The sequence below is a fragment of the Centruroides sculpturatus genome, unplaced genomic scaffold, assembly GCF_000671375.1.
Source record: "Centruroides sculpturatus isolate CEXI.00-Female unplaced genomic scaffold, Cexi_2.0 scaffold805, whole genome shotgun sequence".
NCBI lineage: Eukaryota > Metazoa > Arthropoda > Arachnida > Scorpiones > Buthidae > Centruroides > Centruroides sculpturatus.
This window is the reverse complement of record NW_019385299.1, coordinates 165,206-185,063: the sequence shown is the minus strand read 5'-3', so window position 1 is coordinate 185,063 and position 19,858 is coordinate 165,206. Positions and strand designations below refer to the sequence as shown.

Below are 19,858 nucleotides of genomic sequence, written 5' to 3'. Positions count from 1 at the left end.
GAGCGATGTTAGAAATCAATAAGAACCCGAGAATTCAAAGATGGCATAGCTTTTTCTTCCGGAAGTTCCAAGTGTCTGACCAATTGTTCTGTGTCTAATACCCGTTTTCTTCTCTGTCTCCTGTCCCAGAGTCGTCAGACGTCGAGGGAACTGTCATTGGCGAACTAGGGACACTCCTTCATTTGGGACTATTTCGGTAAGTACAGGCAAACCTAAATGCTGCTGCTAACTTAGAACTTCGATGATCGCGGAAGTCTTGTAAGCTCCTCTCTTGTTAAATAAAGTTTATTGTAACCGTAGAGACTGTCTTAGTGCCGATCGCCCACACACGGAAGCCTGACTCTCTTGACATCCCTCCCCAGTCAGCGACCTTGCGATATTTTGAAGAACTCTTATAAGAAGGCCTTCGTACTTTCGGACGAAAGACAAACAGGCCATTAATGATAACAATATAAAAACTTATGTTAAGTTAACATTATAAAGATATTGCTTAATATATTTTATATACACACAAATATATAATATACACAAAAACACTAAAGTACAGTAATATGTGTCACGTTTACCGTGTAGCATCACGTGTAAAATATAATAAAGGTTGAAAAATTATACGTGAGAAATTATTAGTTTTGGGGTGACAGAAAAATTATCATTAATCNTACTATAATAAGTTCATTTATGCTATATTAAATTTATTTAGCTGTAATAAGTCAACATGTTATAAATATTCAAGTTATGATCTTCAGTTCTGACATTTTATATATTTTTTATTTTTTATTTAAATGTAAAATATCAACAACTGTTACATGTATTACTACTGTTAAATCATATGTTATTACAAAAATTTATATTTCTGTTCGAAATAAAGTGAATAAAGTAGACTAGTTCATTACATTAGTTGATAGCATAATAAACTTTTGTTTGATATAATGTGCGATAATTTCACAACGAATAAACGTACATCAATAAATCATACATAGAGTTGTATAGAACAATATTCTATGTCTTAGTGGCTCATTGCCAGGAAAAAACTAAATAACTAAACAGTGTCAATTTTCGCAAAAAGTTATGAATTATCAACTTTAAATGTAAGTTACGATATATATATATATTTTTCTTATAAGCATTTCTTATAAAGTGCATTAAAAATATCGTATTTAATACTAAAGATATTATTAGATGTACAGTACAGTAATATGCGTCACGTAATCTGTGTAGGATCACGTGTAAAATATAATAAACTTTGAAAAATTATATGTGGGAAATTATTAGTTTTGGGGTGAGACAAGAATTATCATTAATCGTACATAATATTGTTTATAATTATTTACATAATTTATAACATTAAAATGAAATATAACAGAGTACACCAGCATAAAATTTTAATTATTAGAGGAATTGAATAAAAACGAGTAACGAGATGGGTAAAATTCTCTAATGCAAAGTAATAATCAAGAAAAATTTCTTAATACAAGATTTGTTATTGGATATCGATTCTGGATCATTCTAGTTGCATATGAATGTCTTATATTGCTAAAGGCTCTAGGGGTAAGTAAAGGAAATGTTAAATATGTTTGAAAATAGTAGAAATGTAGATCTAAATTATGAATCCGCTGATTTCCAATGTCAAATTTGTTTCTTTCAAATCTTTTGTAACCGTCGTCAAGTTTACATAATGGCAACTTTAGAAAAATCATTATAATTACAAATTTCAAGGTTTTTATAATGTTGTATGGTTAATCGAATCGTATGACTAGAAATTACATATTATTCCTGTATCTAAATTTTCATTCTAATGAATACGAACAATACTTAGTAGTTGCATTCACGTCGTTATACACCAATTAACTATTATGATTATGTGCAAAAGTTAAAAATGAACACCGAAATTATTTGTCTCATAATAAAGTTTATTAGAATGTTAAATCGAAGAATATTTGGCCATTTTCATCGCAATTTTCCACAGAATGAGAGTTTTTCATTACAAAAAACGCAATGGATTGCGTGATCAATTCAATGACATACTGGAAAAATAGTTTTAAAATATTTAGTCAAATTTTTATAGTCATAAATTTAAAAATAAATGCTTTATTGGAGTTGGCAACTTAAAGCAAGATATCACTAAGAGACAGTGAAAAGCGCTTTGATACCTAATGAACTCCAATAAAGAAAACTTTTGAGTTTACGGTATTTTAATTATATTTACTACATGTTAAAAAATAAAAAATGTGAATTTGCTTACATTTAAAACTGAGTGTTTACAGAAGAAAAAGAAATTTTTACTCTTGAATCCAATGTTTGCCTTTATAAGATAAAATAATATTAAAGGCTGAAAAGCAAAAAAGGCTTTCATAAATATATTAATTATGTTAGTCGAATCGTATGATTCGTATGATCACTATAATTGTTTCGATGAAAGAGGCGTTTACATTGTACAGAATCGAAAATATTGGCGATAAAAGTAACAGAAGACTTGTGTTATAGTGTATATTGCTTCCAAACATGTTCCAAAAGTGAGGAACATGTTTGGAAGCAATGCACTTTTGGAAATATTTCCAAAAGTGAGGAAATGCCACAAAATTCGGAAAATTTATCAAATTTGATGAAGTAAATTGATATATCTTCCGGCAGGACGAATAAGATTAAAAACATTAAAAAGAAGTAAGTATGAAATAATAAGATTTTAATCCACAAGAGATCCTTTCTTGAATACTAGTAGCCCGGGACGCCCCCTAGTGGGCGTTCTTTACAAATTTCCATGAGGCACGGTTCCTTTGACTTTTTTGTTCCTATCAATATGCTGTAAAGCTCTGTTAAAGTCCCAATGGTAAGATTTACCCTCCGAATGAAGAGTTGGCGAGCCCCCTAAACTGTAGCCCCTGTGCGAACAATAAAGTCAAAGGAACCATACCCCTACTCGCGATCCTTCGCGAGATATAAGCCCCTGAAATAATAAATTCCTATTACAAATATACTGAAATATTTATATTGTTATATTGACCAAATAATAATTTATGGGCCAAATGAATAATAATAATTCATATTGTTAACTTAAATAAGAATTAAAATTGTTAATTTGAATGTTTGAAATATGACACACGATAGGGTCAGTTCTAGTGTCCGTTATCAAACGGTTACGGGACAGACGGACACTTTGAATGGGTTATATATATAGATAAGAATATTCCAAAAATCTGTAAATATTTAATGTAAGGTTGAATTGCATGGAAAAGAGAATGCTCCATATCGAGTGTTTCGATACCTAACACGAGATTCGATTATGCTTGGATATATTGTAAAGCTTATTATATTTGTGCTGGTTCAGCTTTATACTAAAATGAATTCTCTTAAAATATGAACAATCGAAGACTGTTNTAAAGTCAAAGGAACCATACCCCTACTCGCGATCCTTCGCGAGATATAAGCCCCTGAAATAATAAATTCCTATTACAAATATACTGAATTATTTATATTGTTATATTGACCAAATAATAATTTATGGGCCAAATGAATAATAATAATTCATATTGTTAACTTAAATAAGAATTAAAATTGTTAATTTGAATGTTTGAAATATGACACACGATAGGGTCAGTTCTAGTGTCCGTTATCAAACGGTTACGGGACAGACGGACACTTTGAATGGGTTATATATATAGATAAGAATATTCCAAAAATCTGTAAATATTTAATGTAAGGTTGAATTGCATGGAAAAGAGAATGCTCCATATCGAGTGTTTCGATACCTAACACGAGATTCGATTATGCTTGGATATATTGTAAAGCTTATTATATTTGTGCTGGTTCAGCTTTATACTAAAATGAATTCTCTTAAAATATGAACAATCGAAGACTGTTAAATATTCATGTAATAAATGAAGCCTATATAGTAACACAATTAGCTTGAAGAACAAAGAGGACATTCTTGTTGCTAGAATATCGATTATGTTTACCCATTAGTAAATTTTATTCTCAGGGACTTTTTTTATGGATTTAACTTTACCTCGAAAATTTTTACATTAACATATAATTATCGTTAACATTTTTGAAATTGTATTGCTAATTTTATATTGGAAAATATATATTTTTAATCGAGCTTTACAAATTCATGATTTTTCTATGTTATTCAGTTTGAAAACAGCGATTTTTCTTCTAGTTTCTCAGATTCTAATGGCATATACTTAAATTTAAATAGAAATTATATTATTCTTATGAAATATCACACGGAGAATGTCTACTGTATAGAAAACATTGAGTATCTGATAAAACTTTTATGTTATGTTTTGATAGGATAGGTATGACATAGTAATTTCGGAATGATGGAATTTCACGTTATCCATTATTAAGCAAACTCCGGGTAATCGGCTCTTCAGATTATCACCATTTTTGACAGAGAAAAAAGAAAAAAATTATGTACTGTAAGACCCTCTTATAATGTTTGAGGGTACCGAAGCAACTAGAAAACGTTTATTTCTTCTGTATACGCCAGACAGGTTACAGGTTATTGTTGTGTACAATGTGTACAAGAAAAACTTGTCTATCCTTTATGTCTATGCATGTGCAAAAATGATCCAGTAATTATGAATTTTGACTGTATGCTAATAAGCGTACACACTGTAAAAAACATAATTTCGAGTATTAATCTCGGATCGAGAAATTAATATTTTTTAACAGTAGACTAATAATTGACCGTGAGAGAATTTGTAGTAACTGTAGTTTGCAAACTTATAAAACTTAGAAATGTGTTCTTTCACTGAATCAATTTTGAAACAAATAAAAAAAAGTAAACTCCCTCGGCAAAGATTAAGGTGTTTGTTACTCGATTAATTATTTTGCCGAGTACGTTTCTGTTCAATAAGAAAAAGGATTTGACGAGATTTAAGTCCTGGAAAGACAAAATTAATTTATGGTGTTTTTCAAAATATTATTTTTGTGTATTTTATTTTCTGTTATCCAGTACTAAAGTATCTAATGAATTGTCTATAATATGTAATCTACTAATTAAAAGTAAATTCTATTAATTTCAGATTTATATAATACTAGCTGCAAGGACCCGCTTCGCTGGGTTTTTAAAAAGTAACGATAGTGAAGATTAAGATAATTACATTACAGCCAATCTTAACCGTTTTCTATTTCTATGGTCCCGATTCGATTTATGAACGTTTCCTGTTTACGTCAAGTCAAACGAACTATTTTNTACTAAAGTATCTAATGAATTGTCTATAATATGTAATCTACTAATTAAAAGTAAATTCTATTAATTTCAGATTTACATAATATGTATAAAAATGATTATTATAATAAACACACGTCAAAAGATATGCCAAATTTTTGAACTATGTAAAGGCTATAATTAAATATTAGAAAATAATTAACTTGATTGAAGGTAGGCAGCTATGCTGCCATTTCGTGTTAAATTTAATGACCAATTCCAAATTAAATTTTGATTTTTGTTTCTACAAATTGACTTCACGTTCCAAGTAGGTTCATTTCGGGCTAGAAGAAAAGATGAAGATGATTCACGCTCCTTTACAAAGTATCTTGTATAATTTTCTTTAAATAAACGTTATTTTACATTAATTTATATGGGAAAAATGGTTTCGATTAACGAATGTTTGGCGTTACGAGTAAGATTCCGGAATGAATTCTGCTCGTTAAAAGAGGTTTCGTTTTGTTTGTTTGCTAAGAAAATGTTAAAAATCGTTTTCTTAGCAAACAAATAGAATGGGTCCTAAGACGGATTTTCAACGAATAGCATAAACAAACTAATCGTTAAAAATCCATCCCAGAATTCTCATAAACAATTTCTAAATACTTCGAGAACAGCGTATCGTCGTCCATGCCTGCTATTTTCCCTTTTTTTGTCGTGTTGGTCCTCCTAATTTTTACGATAGGTATCAGGTTCTGACATCTACGTGTTTCTTGTTACGTCATTATTATTGTCAACTCACTAATCCTGACCCTCATATTTATGTCGGAATTTTATCCTCATCCATGTTGTTGTAGTCAAGACAGGCCATTACCTAAAACTAGTGACTTACTAAGGCTAGACTTGACTGCTACCGAATGCTACTTGTTGTGCCCTTTTTTGAATAGCACGCGCACGAAAGACGTCAGTCTACCGAAAATAGTTTCGTGCCAATACTCTAGAGACAGAAAGTGCCACAATCTAGCAATGCTATTAAACGTGAAGGAAACTCAGGTGGAAAATGGCATTTTCCACCGGAGTATCCGTATCTGTATTGTCCGTAAACAATAGTATTAGGAAGATAAATACAAAAATAAAATTTTATACTATGTTTGATTAAAATTAACTTTCATAAAACTGTACATTTATAGCAAACAATCGTATTGTTAGAATGAAATTTACCTTAAATTACTGGTTTGATATGTTCAATAATACTTAAAATACATTTTTACAGTTTAATTCTTCTTTTATAAATTAAAAAAAGTAGTTTTAAAGTTATAGATACATTGTTTAATTATAGTTCATGAACCTGTAATTTGAAAAAAATTGTAGACATAAATTTCCACTGTCGTCCATCGGTGTCTGTCTGTGTGTCTTCCCTTAATCTCGAAAACGGAGTTTTTTTTAATAATAATAATAATCTTTATTTGGCGTAAAAGGCTTTCGCCTGTTACAAGGGCGTTTGATTTTTTTAACAATGCGTATTAACATCTCATATACTCATGTCTTAACAACACTGATATATACTATTTACAGATCTATAGAGTTACATTAATATTTTGTTATAATAATCATTTAATGAATTGTTTAACATAGTTATATAACATATAAATCGTGTTAGTATTAGCTTTCTCAAAAGTATTAAACATTTCCATCTCATTATTACAGTTAGTCAGCAGTCCCATCTGGAGCCTTTGTAGTTTATCTATTTCATTACAGCATTCACATATAATATGTACTCTAGATAAAATTTTTGTACAATTTGGACATATAGTTTGGGTATAGTCTATATATTTATCGTTTATAATTATTCCATTTTTATTTAACCTAATCTGTATAAAAAACTTTTTGATGTTAAAAGCTAGATTCGTCCATATATAATTATTATTTACTGGGTAATTTAAAATTGTTGCATACCAGCTTGTATTTTCCTGTTTTCTTATGTCTTCCATGTCTTGAACGATGGAGAGCTCCATAGCTCTGTATATTATTTCTTTGCTATACTGTTCCATATTATGTATACGATCCAACATCAATTTAATAGAGAATCCGTATTTATTTACTATCTTCGATAGATGTATTATCCAACTTCGTCTTAAATCCGTTTCCTTTGATTTGTGATATAGTAAAAACAGTAATTTTGTTGTTATGTCTTCTGCCTTAATAATTTTTTGTAGAAACATTAAATATCTTTTTATTAATATAGTGTTTAGTCTAAATCTATTTGTTTCTAGTCTTAAAGCACTGCCCGGGATATTAAATTCTAACTGGAATATCTTGCGTATAAATATATTCTGTATTTTTTCGAAATCATTAAATTTATCCATACTCCAAACTGGGGCCGCATAGCCCATTGAATTCATTACAAGTGAATTAAAAAGTCGAAAGTGTGTTCCCAAGTGCTTTAGTTTTGTCTTACAGAATAGACCAATTAAGTTATTTATTACAATTTTTGCTTTATTTATTGAATTTTTATAATGTTTCTCAAACGAAAGGTTTGGTGTAAATGTTATTTCTAAAAATTTTATTTCCTTAACTATCTTCACTTCTTCTTTATTAATAAAAAAGGACATGTGCTTTTTGGATACATTACTACCATTTCTGAATATCATTACTGTTGATTTATTTGGATTTATTTTAACTCTTAATTTTTCTAAGTACTCACAAATTTGTTGAATCTTTCTACGGAGCGCAGCTGCCGTAGAAAGCTTCAACAAATGTCATCGTGCCGTAGAGTTACCAGCACAATGTCATCGGCATACGATATGGTATGTATTGTCTGATTTCGAAAACGGAGTTAGATAGATGAAATTAAAGAACCGAAATAAAAACGTAGGGGTATTAGGCCTCGATTAACTATGAAAGATTTTCCGACGCAAACGGGAAGTCGTGCTATTTGATTTTTGATGTTTTTCCCCGAAAAATGTTAGCTAGATGACCGGCACGACTCTATTGTTAAAGAAAAAGTCTGATGTCCTGGAGGCAAGCCACTACTAATTTGAATTGAAGAACATATATGTTAAATTAAACAAATTAAAAATATGATAAAAAATTGCATTTCGGCATTGGGACGATGTCAGGATGAATAATTGCTCGTTAGTTATTCACAATTGTTAATTTTACAAATACGTGTGCCGGGATGTGTACGGATTACGTATTTGTAAAATCTAAGTGACTCGTACAACATGGAATTCATATAAAACGGAATCTTGTGCGATCTCTATCAATGGCATGTTTTATAATACATATCAATAAAATTTTGGAATTAAACTGAATTGGCCGAACCCTTAAAAGATTTTCTTTGCTTAAAAAACGTTCTTAGTGACCACAAGACAAAGATATACAATTACACATAAACTATATTTTATGTATAAATATGTTTTAACTCTATCGTCCACTCGAGAATCTCGCGAAAGATAATTGTTAATATATTTTAATACAACGAATAATAAAATTACTATAAAGTATAACTAAAATTTAATTTAAATACACTTCGTATAAATTTTACATTCGCCATATGGCCAATAAGAGAGACTTTCCTCCATACTTATCGAGGAACAAATATTTTATGTTCATTAACAGCACGTGTCAGGAATAAAGAAAACATACACTAACTCTTGTTTCCATTTACATAATCGAAAGTCTGTGGATGGTTTAAAAAATAAAACTCCTATTACTTTTTCTCCTTAAAAAATTTTAGAGTTCATTGCAAGAAGTTCTTCGTACTTTCTCGCGAAAGACAAACAGACTTTTAATGATAGCGATATGAAGATATGCTTAATATAACTTTTATTTCGTGAAAATACAATAGAGTACAGTAATACATGTTTTGTAAATTATGTAGTATCAGGTGTGAAATATAATAAACTCTTTAATACTGTGTGTGGAAAATGATTAGTGTTGGATTGACAAAAAATTTAGCATGCGTGTCATACATAATATTGTTCATAATTTAATTCACATAATTTATTACATTCAAATTCAAGATAACCGAGAACATCTACTTCTAATTTTAATTCCTATGAAAACAGTTAGGAACGAGTAATGAGATGAAAAACAATTATCTAATCTAAAGTAACGATCAAGAACAACTTTCCAATACGAAATCGAATGCGGTTCCTTCTAGTTGCCTAAGAATAACTTATATTGCTGCAGAGATATAGATAAGAAAAGATAGTGTTAAATATCAGTGAAGTACGAGAAAACTAGACTTAAATCATGAATCGGCTCCTTTTTTCTTTCTCATTTCGAATGTTCATTTTATATTTTCTTCGTGTCTTGTATAATCGTCTTTCGTTTTTACATACTCGCCACTTTTATATAACCATTATAATTACAAATTCCAATGTTTTGTTACGAATTTCATATTGTTAAATCAGACGTATTATCAGCCTTTGCGTCTTATTAACATATAAATTCTCATTCGAATGAATAGGAATAATTATCTCTATTCAAATTTTGTATCGTTCCAAATAAGTAACTCTAGTTCAATATTTGCAACAGTTAAAAAACACTGAAATTGATAGTTTTATAATGAACTTTATTAGAATGTTAAATTTGACAATATTTAGCCGTTTTTGTCGCACGTTCTCACAAAACTTGAGGATCTGATTAGAAGAAAAGCAAGCGATTGCGTGACGAATTCAAAGAAATTCTGAAAAATTGGTTTTTAAATATTTTTTTAAATTTATTATATTCAGAAATTTAAATTTTATTTACCGCATGTTAAAACTTGTTAACGAGAAATTACTTACACTTAGAACTGAGTGTTTGCAGAAGAAAAAGAAATTTTTACTTTTAAATCCAACATTCGCTCTCATAAGATATAATAATAATAAAGGCTGAAAAAACAGAATAAAATTTTTAGAACTATATCAATTAATCAAGTATATAATTAAAAAATATCATAACTAATTATAATATATTCATATCATATTGCTCTTTCTGAAAATATATGTCCAAAATACAAGAGTTAAATTCTAGCACCTGAAAAGAAGAAAAATTTTATCAGAAAATAGTTTTCATTTAGAGTATTTTTTCTCTACAATAATATAAAAAGATATTTAATTAGTAACTTTATACAAAACAATCAATACTAGACTCAGCAGTAAGAAATATTTAACAAATCTTCTTATCTACCTTGCTGAGATTTATTTACGTTTATCATCACAAACGTTTTCAATCTAAATTCTGTAGGTCATCATAGAAATAATATTGCATCTGAACGTCGTTTAAATGGAACGTTCGAAACTTAAACGTCACGTTATTATCGCTGAGATGAAAACAATGTTAAAATTATAGTGTGATAATTAAGTGAATGTGAAAAATTGTATAATAATATAATTTGTTATACATATGTATTATCTAAGATTTTATTAAACATTTTTTTTTCTAAATTATCCTTTTCTTTAGTCTCTGGCCCCAATTAAAAATTATTTGTATGTATTTATATGCGAAATTATACCTCGACTTACGCGGTTACCGATCGGTCTCACCTATCGCATAAGTTCGGGGTATTACTGTATTTAAATTACACAAAACAAAAACGTAAAATAAAATAAAGCAAACTTAAGTAACAAACAAGCTAAGTAAATATATAATAATAATAATAAAAATTAACATAAAATTAATAGACAAATAAATAAAAATATGTATTGCATATAGAAGGACGGATACAAACTATAAGTTTCTATATTGCAGTTTCTTTTATATGTTAAATTTGACGAAGGTAATCCTATTCCATCTCTCGCATTAATATGACCATGAATTAATTTTCTTTTATAAATCTTAATATCTTTTCTTGTTGTTTGCCAATATGAGGATTGTAGTGTTCTAATGATATTTGACTCACTCGTTTTTACCGTATATTCTTCTAGTTGTGCCATTTTGGACAACACGATATTACAATCCCCTTTGTCAATGCCATATTTATACTAATTGAGGTGAACAGCTAGACGCAATATATGCTTTTTTTATTCCTAATTGCTGATTCTCAAATCGTATTTTGTATGAACGTGCTCTTACTTCTGTTCTTGGATGCTTTCGTTGTTTCTTAAAATGGTCTATTTTCGGAGCTCTTTAAAAAACTATTTTAGACACTTTTATGTTCGCTTCCTGTTTGATAACATTCCTAATTTACTTCATATAAATAAACTGGGCGATTCCAGTTTGTTTTATTAGATTATTTCTCTGCATATTTCATACTTTTTATTAACCCGTTTATTGTACTTGTTCTATACCCCAATATTGTACTTTTTTTTCTTCTGTTGACTTCTATGACACAAAACAACTATGCTTTTCTAAGAACTTCTCGAAAAACTTAAAATTTGTAATTATACTTGTCGTCGAGCCTTTCTGTTTACAACTGTATGTAGGTTTTACGTAAAACTTCCTTTTAACTGTTTTCAACTCGACCTCTATGTCCAAAATTAAATCCTTGTAAAACTTCTCTACTGTAATCTTAGGTACACCCCAACTTTGTTGTTTCTGTTAACCATATCTATAAATTGATGAATTTTATAGCAAAACAGGTTACAGAAATTTATTTGTTAACATTATATATGTACTGTTGAATCATAAATTATTCAACAGTACAAACAATATTGTACTGTTGAATCATTTATGACTCACAAACTAAAAATTTCTGATCTAAATATTATTGTTTAACAATTCTTGTTACCGAAATTTGAGTATTAAATAAATTTCAACATATAAAGTAATGCAACACACCTTTGAAGGAATTCTTGTAAGATAGAGAACGTAAATCAGTATTACAATTCCCAACCAAGTACCAAGAAAAATCGTAATAAACAGTTCGAATGTTAAGGAATGAGTAACTAACACAAACAGAAAGATGACACTTATCACCGGTAATATAATAATTATAAATATCAAGTGTAAATTTTGGAAAATTTTATCTATTTCATTTATAAATATGAAAACGCACGCAATTTCATTGAGTGCAGTTGCGCTTTCTATCGAAACATGCCTTTTTATTTTTGTTGTTATATCTTCAACATACGTTTCTAATAAACGAACACTTAGGTAAGTAAGTATGCTTAGAAAACCGCAGCCATGACAGATTACATTACTTAAGAGAAAAGAACCTATAGCAACATGAAACACGCAGAAACATTCTCTATAAATGTGTCTATTATAACTATAATAATTTCTGACGTATATATATATAGACCAGGTACGCCAACAGAAGCCAATATAGTCAAGAAAGTAAATTAAGACATAATATAATCCTGATATCTTAATAAACCAGAGATCATTCGACGTGAGCATTTTATATTTCGACTGATTTTGACTATAATTGTTTTGATGAAAGAGGCGTTTACATTGTACAGAATCGAAAATATTGGCGATAAAAGTGATATAAGACTGATGTTATAGCGAATGTTCCTTCCAAATATGTTCCAAAATTGAGGAACGCCACAAAATTCGGAAAATTTATCAAATTTGATAAAGTAAATTGATATATCTTCTGCTACGATGAATAAGATTAAGGTCATTAAGAAGAAGTAAGTATGAAAGTATAAGATTATAATCCATAAGAGATCTTTTCTTGAATTTAAGAATATTCCGAAAATCTGTAAGACTAATGTAAGGTTGAATTGCATGGAAAAGAGAATGCTCCATATTTGGTGTTTCGATAACTAACACGGGATTTAGAAATTGCTGGTTTATTATAAGACACTATTATGGTTCTGCTTGTTTGGCATTATGCTTAAAAGAATTTTTTTAATATATGAAAAATCGATGACTAATTGAATACATCAGACCTATGTATTGAAACAATTATCTTGAAGGACAAAGAGAACATTCTTGTTGCTAGAGCTATAATTATGTTTACCCATTAACTAATTTCATTCTCAAAGATTTTCTTAATGGATTTAATTTTAAAATGAAAATTCTTTCGTGAACATGAAATTTTAGACAAACATTTTAAAATAGATGTTTTGAATGATCTGATCGATATTGAAAACTGATATTCAATGTTAATTTCCGTTCGACTTAGAGGGTGGCATTAACGAAAGTTTCCCTATTTAGAGCACTTGGTAGCTTAACGAATAAGCATCTTTCTAAACAAAAAACAGTATTCATTCGGAATATTTAAAGAATAGGAAAGAAAATTTCGCAAAACGATTATCTCGTTGGATCATTTTTCTTCAAGAATTCGATTTTGATATCATGCATAAGACAGGAAACTTTCATAAAAATGCCAACGTACTTAGTCGTATTCTAATCCGACAAATAAAAGACGTTGAACCTATTTTCTTTATGACTCAATTAGCCAACTCTCAGCTACGTGATGAGCGATGGAGCTATTTTATACAAGCCTTAAAAGACGGAGAAACCGTTAGGAACCTATAATAACCTTAATCTAGAAGAATTTTACTTTAATGAAGAGGGAAAACTTTGCCATAAAGGAAAAAATAAAAGACATAAGAATTGGTGGAAACAAATCGTCGTACCTTCAAACCGCAAGGAATATATCCTATTTACCTTTCATGACAATCTATTAGCTGGACATTCGGAAGAACTAAAAATGAGAAGCAAGATCGCTAAATCATTCTATTGGCCGGAAATGATGAAGGAGATTCGAAATTATTGTCAAAGTTGTCAAAGCTGTGCGAAGCACCGACGACGAAGATGACGAGCACAAGCTAAATTACAATTATTTGCTTCTCTTTCTCACGTGTTTGAACAAACCGCCATGGACATTGTCGGTCCATTTCCTATTACTACTAATTTAAACAAATATATCGTAGTGTTCGTTGATCACTTCAGTCGGTATGCGGAAGCCGTCCCGCTACCTGACGTCAGCAGCAAGACAATTGCGAAAGCATTCGTCAATTTTACGTATTGTCGGCGTTGAGTGACGTATTACGTCACTCAACGCCGACTCAATTACTAACGGACACAGCTCCGAACTTAATCTCTAAAATATTTATAGAAGTGTGTAAACTGCTACTAATCAAGAGACTCCTCACAACAGCCCATCATCCTGCCTGTAATGGTGTCATCGAAAGATTCAATAAAACCTTAATAGACATTTTATCTAATTATGTGTCTAAAGACCAACGAGATTGGAACGAGTGGATCCCCTATGCATTGCTTGCGCATTGTCTATGCATTGTCAGTACATATATTTAGAAATGAAAGTCCTTTTTATCTTTTATATGGAAGAAACCCAACCTATCCATTTGACAAATCGTACGAATACTATTTTTATTTTGGAAATATAAAGTACTTTAAAGTAATGATATCAAGTATCAACCAATTACAACAATCTACTACAGTTTTACTCTTCTGGTTTTAACTTTAGCAAATTCGTTAATAAGTGATGTGTAGGCGGAAGTAGGCATAGCTGTCAAACAGTTGTGAATCATAGACTTTGTAATCTTATGTTAATCGCATCTATCCTATATAATCTAGAGATATGTGCATTTAACTCTGTGTAGCCTCCTGTATTTTAGTGTTAGCCGTATAATAAATACTTTGTTATTCTTTTAAACCTGTCTCCTGTCTCTAAGAGGACGCCTGCCGACTTTCTCACGTTCCTCGTCACTCGATAAAAAGCCATCCGAGCGACAACGTGGACGAGTATTAATTAACAACCCGACGTGTAAGTGGCAATTAGGGTACTGAGCCTGTGCCCTCGTAATCTCACTTTCTTAAGGAGTGTTTTCATCATTCACTGTGTTCTGTAGACTGATTTGAACGATCATTCACTGTGTACTATAGACTCATTTGAAGGCCGCTTTTGTAAATTTAGATTGCCAAAAGTAACGGCTGGTGGCCGTCAATACCACGGTAAGAATAGGCTCATATTAAACATTTTGAGAATGCTGTAAGGTTTAACAGCGGACCCCATATTATGTAGATTATGACGGTGGACGCTTTCTTTTTGTGGAAAAGATATAAATCAGTGTTGTCAGGAGTAAGAGTGAACGGCGTACATGATTAAATGAACTCAGAGACATACTGAACTGTAGGGATTCTTGTAATTCATTGTATTGTGTTTTTCATCCCTTGTCTAATAATTTCTAGCTGCCTCGTATGATAAGCTGTTTAAAATTTAAAACTTTGTCTTTCGAAGAAGAAAATAAGGTGTTTTTTGTATCAATCAATATAAACTTCGGGTGAGATATCGAATTCCCCGTTTTATTGTTTTTTCTCTTTTCTTTGGTAATATTTCCCGTGTATCCTATATCTTATTACTTTGTTCAGGCTATATTTTTTTTGTATTCTTTTTTTAATTTTTCGTACAGTGGGGCAAGTTTTACATTTACTTTGTTAAAATCTTTATTTATTTTTTCAAAGAAACCTTTGATATAAGGGAAAGCTACATATTTTATGTTGGCGCCCTTGTTTCTATGTTTGTTCTGTTGATGTTTGTTGTTTCTTTTACTTTCTCATTTTTGTATTATTCTATTGGGATAACCATTTAATTTAACTTTCTTTTAATTCTTTGGCTATTGGCTAGGATAAGACAACCGGAACATCTTTCATACTATGTATTCTGATAATTTTAATAATTATGAGCTTCATACAAGAATTTCTAACGACAAATTTTCTAATTATAGTGGAAAATTATATAATTTTTGTATGGGTAATGAATATATTTGTTAAAATGGTATTCTCATCCGTGACAAATATGGAGAGTTTACCTTTGTTTCTTAAAATGGAGCTACTATTATTGATTTTACATTGGTTTCGAATATTTTTTTTTCTTCGGAAAAATTGCTGATTTTCGAGTTTTGCCAATGATATGGTCTGAACATTTTTCTATTTTACATATTTAAATAGCAGCATAGTGATTCCTGAGAAACCTCTTTACCTCTCAGCACTTGAAATTTCAGCTCTTTACCTCTCAGCACTTCAAAAATAAAATATAATAATAATCATTTTTATACATATTATGTAAATCTGAAATTAATAGAGTTTAATTTCAATTACTAGATTACATATTATAGATAATTCATTAGATACCTTTATACAAAATAACACAAAATAAAATACACAAAATTAATATTTTGATAAAATAATTATATCTTTCCAGAACTTAAATCTTATTAAATACTTTTTTTTATTCGTTTCAAATTTGATTCAGTGAAAGAACACATTTCCAAGTTTCATACGTTTGCAAACTACAGTTATTACAAGTTTTCTCAGAGTTTATTATTAGTCTACTGTTAAAAAATATTAATCTCTCGATCCGAGATTAATGGGCAATTCATAATCCTTAAACCGCGGCGGATTATGGATTATGGCAACGGATTATGCAAAATGAAACCATATTATAAAATTTTCAAATCGATATAATTTNGTTTTCTCAGAGTTTATTAGTCTACTGTTAACAAATATTAATCTCTCGATCCGAGATTAATGGGCAATTCATAATCCTTAAACCGCGGCGGATTATGGATTATGGCAACGGATTATGCAAAATGAAACCATATTATAAAATTTTCAAATCGATATAATTTACTTCGGATCCGTCAGTTGCGAAGTGTTTGCTGTTCAGTAAATGTTTACATTTAAGTCAGATTTTGAATCATTAATTCAATCTATCGGTGCCATTGGCAGAAAGACAGACTACGGTCTGTCCAAAACCATTTAGAGATTTCAGAGTTTCGAAAAAATTAAGTTGTTTTCAATACCTGAAATTCGGAATTCAAATATGGTTAACAATTTTTATTAATTTTAGACGTTTCGAATGATAATAACAGAAAAGTATTTTACCCGAAAGCAAATTCCTTAGTTATTATGAAATCCAGAACTTCTACTCCCAATTGCCTGCATCCCAATCTCTTGAGAAAGCACAAAAGCTGTAAATATTAAGATTTATTTAGTGTTTCAGATTTACTCAGTACTTAATAATATTGCCAAGTAAAGTAAAGTTTTATGTTGAATTGTCTCTTACCTGCAGTTTCTCCGTTAATGGTAAATTCATAAAGTTAAAGTACCTGGTCTCTTCCAGACATTTCCTAGCCTAAAACCAGTAAAATAGAATCTTATAACTCATTTCTAAACTTCCAAAATACTGTAACAATCATGAAATAATACTTTAATAAATTTTCTATCTCTAAAATCTTTTGAAACTACTTATCGATGTACAGTACTTTGTACAGTTTAAATTGTTATTTAATAATATAGATTGATTTAAACACGCTAATGTGTATATATGCGAGAGAATTGTGTAATTAATTATAATCTAAAATATTATCATTTTCTAAACGAAAAATATTAAATTTGTGTGATTAATATATACGCCACGATACAAACGTATTAATTCTATCGTTGCAATTAAATTGAATTAAAATTAAATGCCATTAATCATATTTAGTAAATTACTAACTCAAACTTATGCCAAAAGGAATTCTAGTATTAATATATTTTACATGTACTGTACTTGCTGTTGTGGAAAATTTCGGNTTCCAAAATACTGTAACAATCATGAAATAATACTTTAATAAATTTTCTATCCGTAAAATCTTTTGAAACTACTTATCGATGTACAGTACTTTGTACAGTTTAAATTGTTATTTAATAATATAGATTGATTTAAACACGCTAATGTGTATATATGCGAGAGAATTGTGTAATTAATTATAATCTAAAATATTATCATTTTCTAAACGAAAAATATTAAATTTGTGTGATTAATATATACGCCACGATACAAACGTATTAATTCTATCGTTGCAATTAAATTGAATTAAAATTAAATGCCATTAATCATATTTAGTAAATTACTAACTCAAACTTATGCCAAAAGGAATTCTAGTATTAATATATTTTACATGTACTGTACTTGCTGTTGTGGAAAATTTCGGCAAGACCCATCTGATGCAAATTCTTCTAAGAATTATTTATACTTCAGTTGTCGAATACTGCTGTGCCTTTTAATTCCGTTTCGTTATTATTCTTAGTGAATGTGAGATGGGAAACAAAATGTGTAGAATTTTTTCGTATTTACTTACGTAAGATGCTAAAATCTCATTCGAGTAATTCGTATTCAGTATTGCTAATAACCAATTATAATATATACTGCATTGTGAACGAGTTACTAATATGGATATAATTGAAAATACTTAAAAATATATTAAAATCTAAATCACTTATCATATTATCATCCCATCTCAATTATAATACAAACAGGACGATCAATGGCTTATATAAGTAGATATATCTACTTATATAAGCCATTGATCCTGCTGTTTGTATATTTGTAATCTGTAATGGAATGCCTAGAACGCCCACTAGGGACATCCTGGGATACTATAGAATTTTTAATCTTTTAATTTAATTTAATTTTTTTATTTTTAAATCGGGAGATGTAAAATAAAATATAATTCCATTTTACATTTGCCGATGCAAAAAGAAAACAAAACCCTCAACCAAAAGAGAAAAATTCGTAAACATTTCCAGTTAGTTGATGTCAAATATTATTATTCATATGATGATCGCTGACCTAAGCTAAATTCATCGGCCCTTGATAGTTTGGGCATCGTCTTATAGGGAAGATATGTGCTAAAACTGTAAAACTTCGACGAAAATTTATACCTCGTCATATCTGCCGAATGTACGGTAATTAAAGTTTTAAATAAACTGAATCAACTAAATTTTCATATTAGATTATTTAGAAAACAATTATTATTCGAAAAATTGACCGTGTTTTAATTTAAACTAGCTGCAAGTACTCGCTTTGCTGAGTTTTTATTTGTTCGTACATTTATAAGTAATATAATATAATATAATATAATATAATATATAAGACTGTTTCTCTTTTTCTGCATAATCTTCATCTTATTCGATGTGTTTTCCTATAATTTTCAAATTGCTCTTCTGTCTGCTAATTTCTGTTTCGTTGATAATTTTCTCGTAGCAATGTTAGACGTACTTCTCTTTCTTCAGTGCTTTCATTTCCTAGCGGCATCTTATGCCTTTCAGGTATGATTCGCGACCGCAAAAATTCTTTCTTACGCTTTGGCATTGTGTTTTATATTTTTACTTATCACACTTCACTATTCACTTTTCACTATCTACTTTTTTCTGTTATTTGTACAGTTTTACATATGAAAATTAACTGAACCGTGTGCGTCACAGGTGTCCAAATGCCATCCCCACTACTCACACATAATAGTCCTCGACTATTCCAAAACAATTAAGAATAAAGATTAAAATCACATTATAGCCAATCTTACCTGTTTAAACAGAATGCAAGAATTAGGTCCCCCGTTTCCAGACTAACTAGAGAATTTACACCTGGGTCTAAAAACATGTTCGATTTCCTGCAAGAACGCAAAATACCGCATCTGCGCCTGTAAAACTTTCACGCCGCTTTCTCTCACCACTTCCATTTTTAAAACTTCCATTGTTAAGGAACACACTTCTTTTATCCCCCTGCGGTACCCTACTAAATATGGTAGCCTACTAAAACGCAGTCAACAACGCAAAAAATTGCATCTAGAAATAGTACAATAGAAGCCGAGTACTTCTGGCTAAGCCTTAACTTCCATCCCTTATATCTTCAACAGCACGATCTTCAGGTAAAAACAGGAACCTTCTTCGTGGATGGGGGATACAGGGCTACCACATCATATAACTCCATTGATCGTGCCGGGACTCGTTTTTGAGTTTTAGCGGCACGCACAT

At 29.9% G+C, this 19,858-nt stretch overlaps 1 long non-coding RNA gene across 1 annotated transcript; it reads right to left on the bottom strand.

Moving 5' to 3' along the window:
- Positions 1-16,549: 16,549 nt before the first annotated feature.
- On the bottom strand, positions 16,550-17,250 carry LOC111637337. The gene is made up of 3 exons (XR_002758672.1): positions 17,124-17,250; positions 16,943-17,028; positions 16,550-16,860 (listed from the first exon to the last, which is right to left on the bottom strand). It is a non-coding gene; the product is annotated as an uncharacterized LOC111637337 (long non-coding RNA).
- Positions 17,251-19,858: the final 2,608 nt, after the last annotated feature.